The following is a 13,079-nucleotide window of genomic DNA, read 5'->3' as shown; positions in this document are numbered from 1 at the left end:
CTTCATAGGTACTCAACAAATATTTTTCTGAATGTATAAAAGGATAAATATACTATATTATTTCTCTTTTTTATCTTTTCAAAGGAAGTCTGGGGTGAACACCATAATCTACATTATCTTAACATGTCCATAGGGTAAATTTTTTTTAACATTCTGGCTCCATGAATTTCTTTTTAACAAAAAGAATGAAAAATAGAGTTGTCACCCACCCAAAGTGTTTCTACCTCATGGAAATATGAAAACACTTATATCCCAAAAAATGAAAATTTTTTCATGTTTTCTGTCTGTCACAGAGGTAATATTAAAATCCTCAATGAAATATCATACAGCCTTGAAAAGAAACACTCTATTTAAAAGCCATCCATATAGATATCTCCATAAGTACATTTTTATTAAGAGATAAACCTTACTTATTCTAAGAAAAGTATATAGGAATAGTATAAATAAGTAATTTATTTTATTCATTTTGGCTCAATTTTTAGAGATAATTTTTTTTTGGGGTGGGGGTGGTAAATCAATGATCCAAAGCCAAACATAATCAGTGTGGGACAGGTCACTAATTAAATTTCTAAAATTATCTTCTCTATTAATACTTAGAAATTCTCCTCTGAGTTAGGTGGCATTACGTAAAATGAGGCAAATGAAGTGCTAAAGCAAAGACCCAAATTAGCAGCAGGCTTTACTGGTATTTGGAACTTGTAAATTAAAAATCGCAAACATTAATTGCATCTTTGTAGTATATAAATTAATAATAAAATGATGACTTCATCTTCATGTTTAATCATTCCATACAAAAATCACTTTGATTAAGTCAGTTATTTTAAGAGCTATTGGGTTTTCTTACGAATCAAAATTATTTTCTTAAGTGTCCGCTTAAGATATAATTATCTCTGGAGCTGTATTTTAGCATTTATTTCACAACTGCAAGAAAATAAGTGTATCCACAAACTGCCCAAATGCAGCGCATGTTTACAATTGATACAGTAATTAAAGGCCATAATGGAATTTGCAAATTCACAATTTCCTTTATGCTTAGAAGTCTCTTCTTTGGCGATTAGCAGCAAATTTTGGAGTAACTTGAGTTCAACGTCAGAGTGTCAGCAGAGTTGGGTTCTGGAGAGAAGTCTCCTCCTGGCTTTCAGATGGCTACCTGCTCAGGGTGGGTTCCAATGGCCTTGCCTGGGTGCATGCATATGGACAAAAGGAACACACTCTCTCCTCTTCGTATAAAGCCACCAATCCTATCAAATTAAGACCCTATCTTTTCTTTCTTTAACCTTAATTTCATCCTAATAAGCCTCATCTCCAAATACAGTCACATTAAAGGGTTGGGTCTTCGACATATGAATTTTGGGAATATACAATTCAGTCCATACACTATGGGATGTACCAGACTTATTACAAATTTTAAACCGAATTTTTACATGATAAAGTTTTCCTGCCATAGTTAATGGGCTGCCTGTTTGGAGCAACGTTCTATACAAAGCAAGGATATTTAAAGGACATAAAATATATATTTCTGAAATCAGTTGTTAAAGAGATTTGATCTGTAGTTTCAGTAGGATGCACTCAATCATTTTTCACCATCTTTGCAGGTTAACACAGTTGGTGAAGATATGATTCACACAGGACAAGTTTCCTGTCTTGCTGTGTTCCTATAAAGATCTGACTCAAGTGTGAGGATCCAATTTAAAACAAGCTCCTTGCTTGGATCAAGATTGAAAAGGGGGAGGAGGTGGTGGCAGTTTTGAGCTTTCTTCAGTACAGTTGACTTTTATGAAATAAGTCATACCCTCTTTGAAGAGAGCTGTATCTAAGTTTGATTTAGTAGGAGCTTAAAAATGTAGATGCAAATTGTTAATAAAGTAATGAAGCCCTGGGGCACGTGGGTGTCTCAGTTGGTTAAGCGTCCGACTCTTGATCTCAGTTCAGGTCATGATCTCAGGGTGGTGGGATCGAGCCCCGCACAGGGCTCTGTGCTCCGCATGCAGTCTACTTGTCCCTCTCTCTCTACACACACACTCTCTCTCTCTCTCTCAAACAAATAAATAAAACCCTAAATAATGAAGCCATGATGTAGGGAGAAGCTTAGAGTATATGTTGCTATATTCTGTTCGTTTCTTCTTTGGAAGCATACCCAGTGTTTTCCATATCTTCAACCTGCCGCATTTGAAAGTTCAAAGAGACTTGATTTTTGTTTTCCTGCCATGTTTAATGATAAACTTGAATGGAAAATATAAAATTAGAATCCTCAGAGAAGTAGGTTATTAGCTATCTCAAGAAAGATTGTGCGCTCAGTCTTTAAGCTTATATATTCCCAGCTTGTTATGATTTTCATTATCAAAACTCAGAAAGACGCAGGACAACGTTGTCTGATATCCTACGCTAGTATCTCCAGCTGAACGTAAAACACCGTGTATATGAAAACCTTTTAATTGGTGCTGTTTTAAGCAAATGTCTTCGCTTAAAACCCTGGAGTCCGTTGCTTTGTTTCGATGTGGTCTGGAATACACACCCTTGGTGAAGCTCTGGATTGTCCTAGTGGAGATGCTAAATGTTTTCTTCACCCAGACCGTTCTTGAGGAAACACCCTGCCCCAAGCCCTGGAAATCAATTTGAAGATCTCTCCTAGCTACAGAGAGAATGTGAATTAGTTAACTGGGGAGCTGTGCTGTGCCCATAATTGACCATATTCAAGAATACGGGAAAGCTGGCCAGCAGAGAGAGAAAGAGGACCGGAGCGAAAAGAGATCAGCAGCAAGACAGAGACAGGAAATGATTCTGAGAGAGAAAGAAACAAATCCAATAGTGAATTTTCAGGTCGCTCGCTCAGTCCCTATCACGTCAAGCTCCTTTCATTTCTTGATCATGAATGAATGTGCACTTGGCTATCTTCCACCAACAAGGACGTGTATTTTCAACTTATTTTGGTGCTTCTGTTATTTGCCACCATCCGTGTCTAAGAGCTACCAAGAACGTGACTCTATCTTCCGCCCTCCAGATCCTTTGTTCCTTCTTCCCTGAGCTTTGTGTGCAGCTTGTGAGTGAAGCAAACAAAGCCAATACAGCAATTCTGCTTTTCAGTATTGGAAGACCCTGTTAGCATGACAGCTCTCCTACTCCTGACCTTGTCGCTGAGGAGTCTGTCCATGGCCTCTCTCCGGAAGGACCTGTGGCAAAAGCCAAGTTATGGTATCAAGGCCAGCTCCAGGCTTTTGATACTTGGCTAGTCATTGTCATCCATTTTTAGCCCTAGAGACAGTTACCCTGTGACCTAAGGCAGATATTTAACAAGAATAAGGAAGAGCTCTTAAACCTAGAGCCGTTTTTATTACTTCCCAAGTTCTGTATTAAACCACATGCAGGTTCCTACCAGAAATGAATCATTGAGATTTATACCATAATCGTATCTTTGATATTTATTATTGATGCCAATTAGCAGTATTATTAGCCCTCCTGTATCATTAGTCTTTAAGGCAAATCACAGGACTAGCATTGCTACGTGTTATTTGTATGTGTAATCTAACTTTATGTCACTATATCTGCTTTTTAATCTTCAAAGATGCTGCTTATTTCCCAAACATCATTCCTCATACATCTATTATCCCCACTGCTTGCTTTGTTTTGGCTGTCAGGCCATGGATTGCTGATGAAAGAAAATGCACAAGAGTTGTGACAATTATAGATTCGTTCTACGCAGTTTCATCGTGATCATCCCTGTCATCACATCAACCTTTTTATCCACCTCTCAAATGTCACAAAGCTATTCTCTCACTTATTATTCTTTTCTCTTTGAAACAGTCAACCGTCTTCCATTTTTCTGCCCTCATTCTTAGAGAAAATATTGCTGCTTATGTTACAAACTGAATTTCGCTAAAAACTCTCTCAAATTCCTTGATCTTCAACTTAATATACTCTCACATTTCTGTCCAGGCTCTTTGGAAAAGAGTCCGTTATTGTGTGAGTAGCTTGAGGATAGTCATCACGATTTATTCCCCTTTGTATCTTTGATGCCCAACTAATTTTCTTTAAAGGCTATTTCCAAACATACTCTAGTATATCCATTATTTAAACATCAAAAACCATCTCCCTTAACCCTATTACTTACAGCTATTTTTTAATTTTTCCATTTAGCACCAAAATCTTGATGAAAGAGACTTCTTCATTGCTTCCACTTCTTATCTACTCTCTCATTTCAACTGTGAGAAATAGGATTCCCCTTTCTTCTAACCCCATGAACTCTTGAACGTACTATGAAAAGATTACAGGTGACAAACTGAGGGTTTCTGGAGGTAAGGTGGGTAGGGGGGTGGGGTACCTGGGTGATGAACATTAAGGAGGGCACTTGATGTGATGAGCACTGGGTGTTATATGCAACTGATGAGTCCCTGAACTCTATCTCCGAAACCGATAATATGTTATATGTTAATTTATTGAATTTAAATAAAATTTAAAAAGAAAAAAAAATGCAAGGGACCTTCTGTCCCTGTAACCAGTAACGGTACCTTTTCTCTTATGTTCCTTGGATGCACTTAGCTGTTTGATAGCACCTTCTTCTTGAATCTTCTGAGTCTTTGCTGTTTTACAGGATATTCACGGTTTCATTTCTGATCTCTATGCAGATAATTCCCAAAGGACATCTTCAACTCGTGCCTCCTGCCTAAATGTTTCCTGTGTTTATTCTCAGACAGCAATAGTATAGATTGAACTGGATTGTGGGTAACATGGAAGTTCAATGCATACTAGATGAACTTAGAGTCTTGCTCCCCAAATTGTCCTTCCCTTCCAGATAAAATTGTATATAGCAGCTCTCACATTTCTAGGTCCCTGAACTCGGATCATAGAGTTGCCTTTCAGTTCTCTCTCTCTCTCTCTCCCCCATCCAATCTTTTTTTTTTTTTTTCCTTCTTGTTCACCAAAATGAAGAGCCCAGGGTTTGAACACCCAGACTTAAAATCACATTGTTTTTTTTCTTGTCTATTCCACTGTTGTTGTTTTTTTAATCATTGAATCATCAATGATGATGCATCACTAATATTAAATGAAACTTTAAATCTGTCACTGTCGTAGTTGAATTGTCTGTGATATCAAGTCCATACTTTCTGGTTTAGATTAATATTCTGGTAAGCTTACCTCACGTTACCGAGTTAGTATTTTCTCTTTAAACACTAACTTTTAACCTTTGTTCCAGATAAATTGTGTTCTCACATTTCCTGTGTGAACTTTTCAAATATATACCAACTTCTTTTCCTGATTTCTAGCTCCTACATTTTCCCTGTGTAATCCTACCTTTCCTGTACTATGGTATAAATCTCATTAAATTTCAATTTCCTATTTATTCATCAGTCTTACCAGATCCATAGTACACGAGGACTTTGTTGTATTTCCTGCTATATACTCAGTGCTTAGCTTTCTGTTATTTAGCAAGTGCTCAGGATATATTGAAAAATAAATATCCTAGGAGTGAGTCACCTACAGGATCTAGTCAACTGAGTGCCACGTATAATGCCCTCTATTCATCCTGGCTGTTTAATTAATATACAAACTGTCCTTCTTACTCATTGAATCTTAATCAGTGAATGATATCTGTTATTGGTATCACTTCATACAGTGGATTTATACTAAACATACCCACACTTATACTTGTTTTTTATTTATTTACAAAATATCTGTAATATCCTGTCTGCATGACCAAATTGCCAATATAACGATGGTAATGTTTAGTTTATTAAACGTTTATCTTTAATGATTTCCTGTGAAATAGATGTATTATCCATAAGAAGGATATTTAATTCTCTATCCTTGCCTTTATTAAAGGAGTGGCAGAGATATTTCATAATTGTTCCTGTCTACATTTTATACCATCTTATGTTGGTTGGCCTAGCATACTATTCCATAATTATGTTTTTAATTTATGATTTTTAATGCTTGGAAATGAGTGAGGCTTTTGTTCAATGAATTAATATTAAATGAGGTTTATATGTTGTTTTTTATTACTATTGTTTATATTGCTAAGACTTTCTAGACTTTTCATGTAAGTTATTAGGCTTAGATATGTTATTGGGATAATTTGTGTTCTTTAAAAAACATATAATTTACAACAGTTAAAGAAGACAACCCAGCCCTTCTGTATTGAAATTATAGCCCAGAGAACTTTTGCTCATATATTTATACATCCATGAATATAATACTTAGAAAAGCAGAGGAAACTATGAAAAACTTTGATTTGATATTGTGCAAATTTAAAAGTATGTTTCTTGTTTGCTTTGTTTACTTCTAAATTTCTAAGGACAGTCAACAAATGTCTTAAAATTAAGGCAGAATGACTATTCTTTAATAATATAAAATCTTGGATGTAATGCTAAATTCATAAAATTACACAGTTCTTGATAAATCAAGAAGGGACCAATTCTTTAAGAATCCTGTAGATTATGCTGAAGACTCTTAAACTTTTACTTCATCTTTGATTTTATTGGGTTTGGGGAGTGCTTGACAAGTGTTCTTTTTAGAAATTCTCTAAACAAATAGTTTCATGGGGATAGAAGTGTGGGAAAATGTGACTTATGATCAACCATAGGTTAAAATAACAGAAGAAATAATACCTCGTAGCATTTTGAATGGGAAACTGGTACTGAAAGTCTCTTTTCTGCCTGAGGCCTTCTCTTCTGTCCCTGCCACCCACTTCTGACCTATGAGTCACTGACAATTCCAACTTCATTTAAAGTCTTTATTAAATTAGTTTGAATCCTAAGCTTTCTGTACTAAGAGAAATTGTGTTGGACTTTATACCTTTAAAACAAAGAATTGGAGTGGAGATGCAGAAACCTAGGTGCATTTGTATATTTGGAAGTTTTGGTATACATTTGTGTGTACGCAAGTGTTTGTGTGTGTGTGCTTCTATGAATACAACTGATTTGACAACTTCCTCTATTTTTCCTTTAGTCTAATGATGGCATGTTCTATTACTTCTGAGATGGAATAAAAACCACTAATAATGATTAACAATTATTGAGTGTTTATTATGTGCAAAGTGCTATATTAACTAAGTACTTTATCACATTCACTAATAAAATGTCCTCCGTTCAATGGTAAGCTTAGTGTAGTAGCCTGTGTGTATCTTGTTACTAATAATGCCTGTTATAGGCACTCAATAAACTTTATTTGAGTGAAGGACTGAATCCCACTATATCCTTATAAAATAGATGGAATTGTTTCATTATGCAAATGAAACAAAATGAGACTTTGGGAGATTGAGAACTCCCAAAGTTTACCCTTACTCCAAACCCCATGGGTTTAATTACATTATAATTAGATGGAAATATTCACTAGAGGCAAACTTTGGACAGGATTCTCAGTTTGATTTACTAATGTCTTTGTGGGGGAAAAAGTTTCTACTAACACATAATTCTTCTGTTTTATGAAACAGTAACCTACTAAAATGCTTTCCTTAAGTAAAAGCATTCACAGTGCTTTGCAACTGTTCCAGATAAACCCTATGTTAATAAGTGGTTTAAAAGGTTGTGGTTTCTTGGTATTATTTTAAACATATTTGTTGCTTTAAGTTATTTTTATTAAGATATGGAGGGCCATATGACTAGATATATTTATAAACTTTATACATATGCATATATATAAATTTAATTATAGAGTTACTTAGCTTCATTTAAGAGAGAATTCCAAAATTATTTGTAAAATGTCTACTCTTGTCTTCAACGTGAATGAATAAAAGGTAAATGCCAATAAAGTAATTTATGTTCTCCCCTTTAAAAACATGAAGGATAAAATGCTTAAGAATTCAGATATATTTGTTTTCTGGAATTCTCTGAGAGATCATGCCTTCTACAATCAACAGAGGAAATGTACTGTGCTACATTCTTTAGATTCTCTCAAATATTATTCTACTTTCCTTATTTTGGAGGATGTTGAAAAGCTTATCAAGAAGATGAATTTCCTTTAAAGGGAGAGAAAGATACTTTTGGTGCTTCAAAGAAGAGAAACTGCATATGCAAAAGCTTGTGTAGCAAAGCGGAGCTCACAGCTATGGAAAAACTGGCGGTGGGGGTGGCAAACAAACTAAGAAATTTGCCTTTAGGCATAACAAGATGAGTGAGTGAGACACAGAATAGATAAGGTGGAAGAGAGGGTCATGGTCCTCCTCCAAGGGGATATGTAGTCTAGGAATTTGGAAATTCAATCGGAAACATTTGTGTGAAGACTGTGCTGGGGTGTATGGATTTGGGAGTTATCAGCATGTAAATCACAGTCAAAGGAACAAGAATTCATGTACTCACACTGGAAGAGTATGTAGAGCAATAAGAGAGAAGGACAAAAGAGATCCCTAAGAAACACTAATAATAACATCTGTTGTGGTTTAGATCAAAGTCTAATTCCCACTTCAAAAAGAAATGAGCTCACAACAAGGACTTGTGTTCTCCAGAAAATGGTGGTTTTCTGAATAAGAATTTATTTATTTTTAATTAATTAAATAATTTAATAATTTAATTTCATTATTAAGACTTTTATTATAAAAATAAATTATCATTTTGGAAAATGAAGAAAAGTAAAAACAAAACAAAACAAACCCCAGAATCCTGCCAGTCAGAGTTAAGGAATATTATACCATTGACAAGTTTACTACCAATATTTTAATTTATTCATACCTATTTGTATGTAGGGGATCTAGACTTGGCCATATGATCTGTTTTAGCTAATGAAACAGTGGGAAATATGGTATGAATGAAGGCATGAAAAATGCTTGTATTGTGGTTTGCTCACTTCCTGCTCTTTGGGTCTCTGAAACCACCCTATGAAAAAGCCCAGACTAGCATGCTGGATGATGAGACAGAGAGGAGTCGTCTTGGCTGAGACCTCCTACACCAATCACAGAAAACCTGTGAGTGAGGCTACCCAAAACCATCTAGCCCTTAAGTTAAAGTTGCCAAGACCAGAAAAAATATCCCATCCAACTCCGTAGTCCCAAGAAAAAGCATCATATGTTTGTTTCCTTAAGCCTCTAGGTTTTGGGGTGATTTGTTACAGAACAAGAGTCAACTGATATGATTGCTATTAAAAGAATTAGCAAATAAAGGATATTTTACCTATATTTAGAATGCTGGGTTTATCTTATCTGCATTTGCTGTGTGGCCTTGGATAGCTAACTTCATCTTTCTGAACTTCAATTTCTTTATCTGTAGAATATTTCTACAGATGAAGTGTAATAATAAATATGAAATTGTAAGTTCTGAAATATTAGCTGTTACTGCTTTTGCTTTTATGGTATTAAAGCAGAACTCTTGTCCTAAACCAAGTTTCCTATTATCAACTTAATATAAGAATCTTACATGGTTTGTATTGTTAAAATATCCATTGCTGTGCAACAAAACATGACCTGGAGTCCAGTGGGCTGAAATATCATTATTTCTGTTAATAAGAAGAAATATAAAGCTTGTATGGATGGGATTTGTATCTGACATACATTGTGATTTGTCCACTTTAGCTCATAGAAAATTCCCAACCACTCTATGAAATAGGTACTGTTAATTGTCACCACTTTTCATTTGAGGAAGTGGCCAGGATTTAGCCTCTAATTCAGGTTTATTCTGATAGAACCTGGGTTCTGAACCACTAGGTTGCAGTGTACCAGAAATAGAGTTCCAAGTTTCAAAGAAAAAACCAACTGAGGAAGCCCTTGAATAATTCTCAGATCACTTGGGGCATTAATCTGGCAACACTCTATTCACTTAGGGCTCTTCGCAGAGTGATTTCACACTCTCAGATCTCCCGTACAGAGCATGCCTCGGACAATTTAGGATGCTTTCTAATGTCCACAGCAGTATCTCTGACAGATGCAAATTACTCCCAACTACCCTCCAATTAAGCAACACAACTTTTTGGGGGAAAGTGCATTTATTTTCCCTGCATGGATTTATCATTTATTCTTAAGCCCTCTTTTCTCTCCATTTTATGTCAGGTGGTTTGTACCAGTATTAAAATTTAAACTTCAAAAATTTCTGATTCCTATCAGGCTTACCACCTTTTTTTTTTCTTCCATAAAATTCTCCTTTGAAACTGACCTTTGCCTGACCCACGCTGTAAAGTCAGGTGCTACTGATTCACTTGATAGTGGGTCAAAATATGTAAATATGACACAACTAATGGGTTATCTAAGCTTGTGTTAAAAAAAAAACTAAACTTTTATAGATTTTTCTCTTTGCCAAAATAAATACTTCTGATCTTAATGATTTTAGTTCAAGCCAAAATAAGACACACATAACTCCTGATAACCCAGAGCCAGAAGAAAACAAAAACCACTCTACTTCCAGAAGCTTGTTTCTATTGTTCTTATCTCTTTTTGCACCACTGGTCCCTCCAAGTCAGTCCAGGGGCAAGATTACTATGAGTGCTCTAAAATTGAAATAGTTTGAAATGACTTTTTCTTATGGTTCAGTTGTGGGATTACATCTGTCATAGATACCGAGGCATAAGTCAATTCTTGATTCATAAATTACCTACAGGTTAGTAACTAGTAGGCCAAGGTATTTTTCTCTCCCTAAAGTGCGGCCTTATAAAGAACATATCAAGCTCAACACCCAAAAAACAAACAGTCCAGTCAAGAAAAGGGCAGAAAACATGAACAGACATTTCTTCAAAGAAGACATAGACATGGCCAACAAGCACATGAGAAAATGCTCCACATCACTGGCCATCAGGGAAATACAAATCAAAACCACAATGAGATACCACCTCACACCAGTGAGAATGGGGAACATTAACAAGGCAGGAAACCACAAATGTTGGAGAGGATGCGGAGAAAGGGGAACCCTCTTGCACTGTTGGTGGGAATGTGACCTGGTGCAGCCACTCTGGAAAACCGTGTGGAGGTTCCTCAAAGAGTTAAAAACAGAGCTGCCCTACGACCCAGCAATTGCCCTGCTGGGGATTTACCCAAAGATACAGATGCAGTGAAACGCCGGGACACCTGCACCCCGATGTTTATAGCAGCAATGTCCACAATAGCCAAACTGTGGAAGGAGCCTCGGTGTCCATCAAAAGATGATGGATAAAGAAGATGTGGTTTATGTATACAGTGGAATATTCCTCAGCCGTTAGAAACGACAAATACCCACCATTTGCTTCGACGTGGGTGGAACTGGAGGGGATTATGCTGAGTGAAGTATGTCAGTCGGAGAAGGACAATCATCACATGGTTTCACTCATATGGGGAATATAAGAACTAATGAAAGGGACCATAAAGGAAGGAGGTGAAACTGAGTGGGCAAAAATCAGAGAGGGAGAGAAACCATGAGAAACTCCTAACTCTGGGAAACAAACAAAGGGTTGTGGAAGGGGAGGCGGGTGGGAGGTGGGGGTGACTGGGTGATGGGCACTGAGGGGGACACTTGACGGGATGAGCACTGGGTGTTAGAGTATATGTTGGCAAATTTAAATAAAAAGCACAGGCATTAAAAAACTGCATCATTGCTAGCTCTTCCCTGTGATAGATGTTACCAGATGTAATGTCAGTGGGAATGCCACAATAAGGTGCCATTTGAAAATCTGATAATTGATATTTGGATGCATTTCAGGCTTACATTTAAAAATAAACTGTACTTAAAAAGAACTTCTGACTTTGATCTATTGCCTTAGTACACATCGTTTCATAAACTAAAAGCAAGAAAAATCTGCCATAATATTTACTAAAAATCCATAAACCTTGCATATTATCATCCACAAGTTATAAAATCTTATTTTTCTTGAATAACTCTGAGTAGCTTAGATTCTCCAGTCATTTTATTCTTTTGTTTCATGTGTCATTACTCCTAACACTTGCCTGTTACTGCTAGTTAAGTCTTGATCCCACATCATTTTGTACTGAACGTCCCCGTTCTGCTAGCTTTCTTGTCTTCAAGAGTTTGAATTCCTCAAAGGTGTAGATTTGAATTGGCTCTCTGCCACCAGAGCCTAATCAAGGGATTTATATATGGTGGGTCTTAAAAAATATGTTGAATAAATGGATCATTTTATGATATGCCTGACTCTTCCTTTCTCTTCATGTTTCTCTGCTGCTTTTCTTCATCCTTTCTCTCTCCTCTCTCTTCAGTTCTTAAATCTGGCTGGGATCATAAAATATTTGATGCCCAACCTTTGGTCCTCATATAAGAGGCCTAATGTTTCTGTCCTCAAGGTTCCCTGAAGATTGATTACTATTTGCTTAGATCCTTACACAACAGCTTAATTACGTTTCCTCCTTCTCCAGCTAGTTCTAGATCTTTAAAAAGCTCTATTCCCTTATTTTCCTGCCAGGTTCCAAAACACAGATGGGATGGAAAAACCAAAGCTGAAGTTCAACGATCTGATGGCCATCCCAGCAGAGTAAGTTCCTTGTTTCCTGTCCTATTACTGGAACAAAATTTGTGGTCCACAGGTAGTTTCTCCATCATGGGATTAACTCTTGGCTTTGAGACCAAGGATAATCAACAGTGTAAATGTGCATCAGCTGTTGGCCATTCCTTGCTTTACACGTCAGCAGTCTTGCTATTTGTTCTGTATGTCCAGCTGCTGGTCTGCCACTTGGCAGGCTTACACCAACATGGTGGTAACCAATTTCTTCCCCTTTGTTTGGTTCTGGAAATTGATCCATGCATATCTGATTCATTACTTCAAACGAACCTCTGATCAAGGGGCTTGATAACCACGGGTGGCCATTCTCAGCTGGGGGGAACAAAGGACCTTGTAGAGATGGTTTCTTTAGAATCAACAAACAAACCAGTTTAATAGTATTTGCATCTGATTTCTTGAGTACAGCAAGTGATAATTCATATTTTACCATTAGATTTATCTTACTATGCAAGGGCTAAAGGTGTGCATTTTTGGCATTATGCTAAACACTTTGTCATTTACTTTTCAAAATAACCCTATGAAGAAGAGAGATGCACAGTTCCCATGTTAGAGATGAGAAAGAGACTTTTTGTAAAGTAAAGCCACTTGCTGGTGGTCACACAGTTATTGAGTCATCGAACTGAAAAAAGGAACAATTTTGTTTGGTGCTAAAGTCTGTATTTCTTTAACTCTATGCTAGT

The 13,079-nt window shown here is 36.5% G+C and overlaps 2 long non-coding RNA genes across 2 annotated transcripts in view; one reads left to right on the top strand and one right to left on the bottom strand.

Annotated features, from left to right (window-relative positions):
- The window catches only part of LOC144295219 (uncharacterized), a 51,010-nt gene that overhangs the window by 15,837 nt on the left and 22,094 nt on the right, over window positions 1-13,079 (bottom strand). The window lies entirely within an intron of this gene.
- LOC144295220 (uncharacterized) overlaps window positions 12,302-13,079 on the top strand; it is a 328,627-nt gene continuing 327,849 nt past the window's right edge. Inside the window, exon 1 of the long non-coding RNA XR_013362559.1 lies at window positions 12,302-12,372. This is a non-coding gene — a long non-coding RNA (uncharacterized LOC144295220). The remainder of the gene's footprint in view (window positions 12,373-13,079) is intronic.

The sequence above is a fragment of the Canis aureus genome, chromosome 23 (genome assembly GCF_053574225.1).
Source record: "Canis aureus isolate CA01 chromosome 23, VMU_Caureus_v.1.0, whole genome shotgun sequence".
NCBI classification, from domain to species: Eukaryota; Metazoa; Chordata; class Mammalia; order Carnivora; family Canidae; genus Canis; species Canis aureus.
The sequence above is the reverse complement of the archived record's forward strand: the minus strand, read 5'-3'. Positions and strand labels throughout refer to the sequence as shown.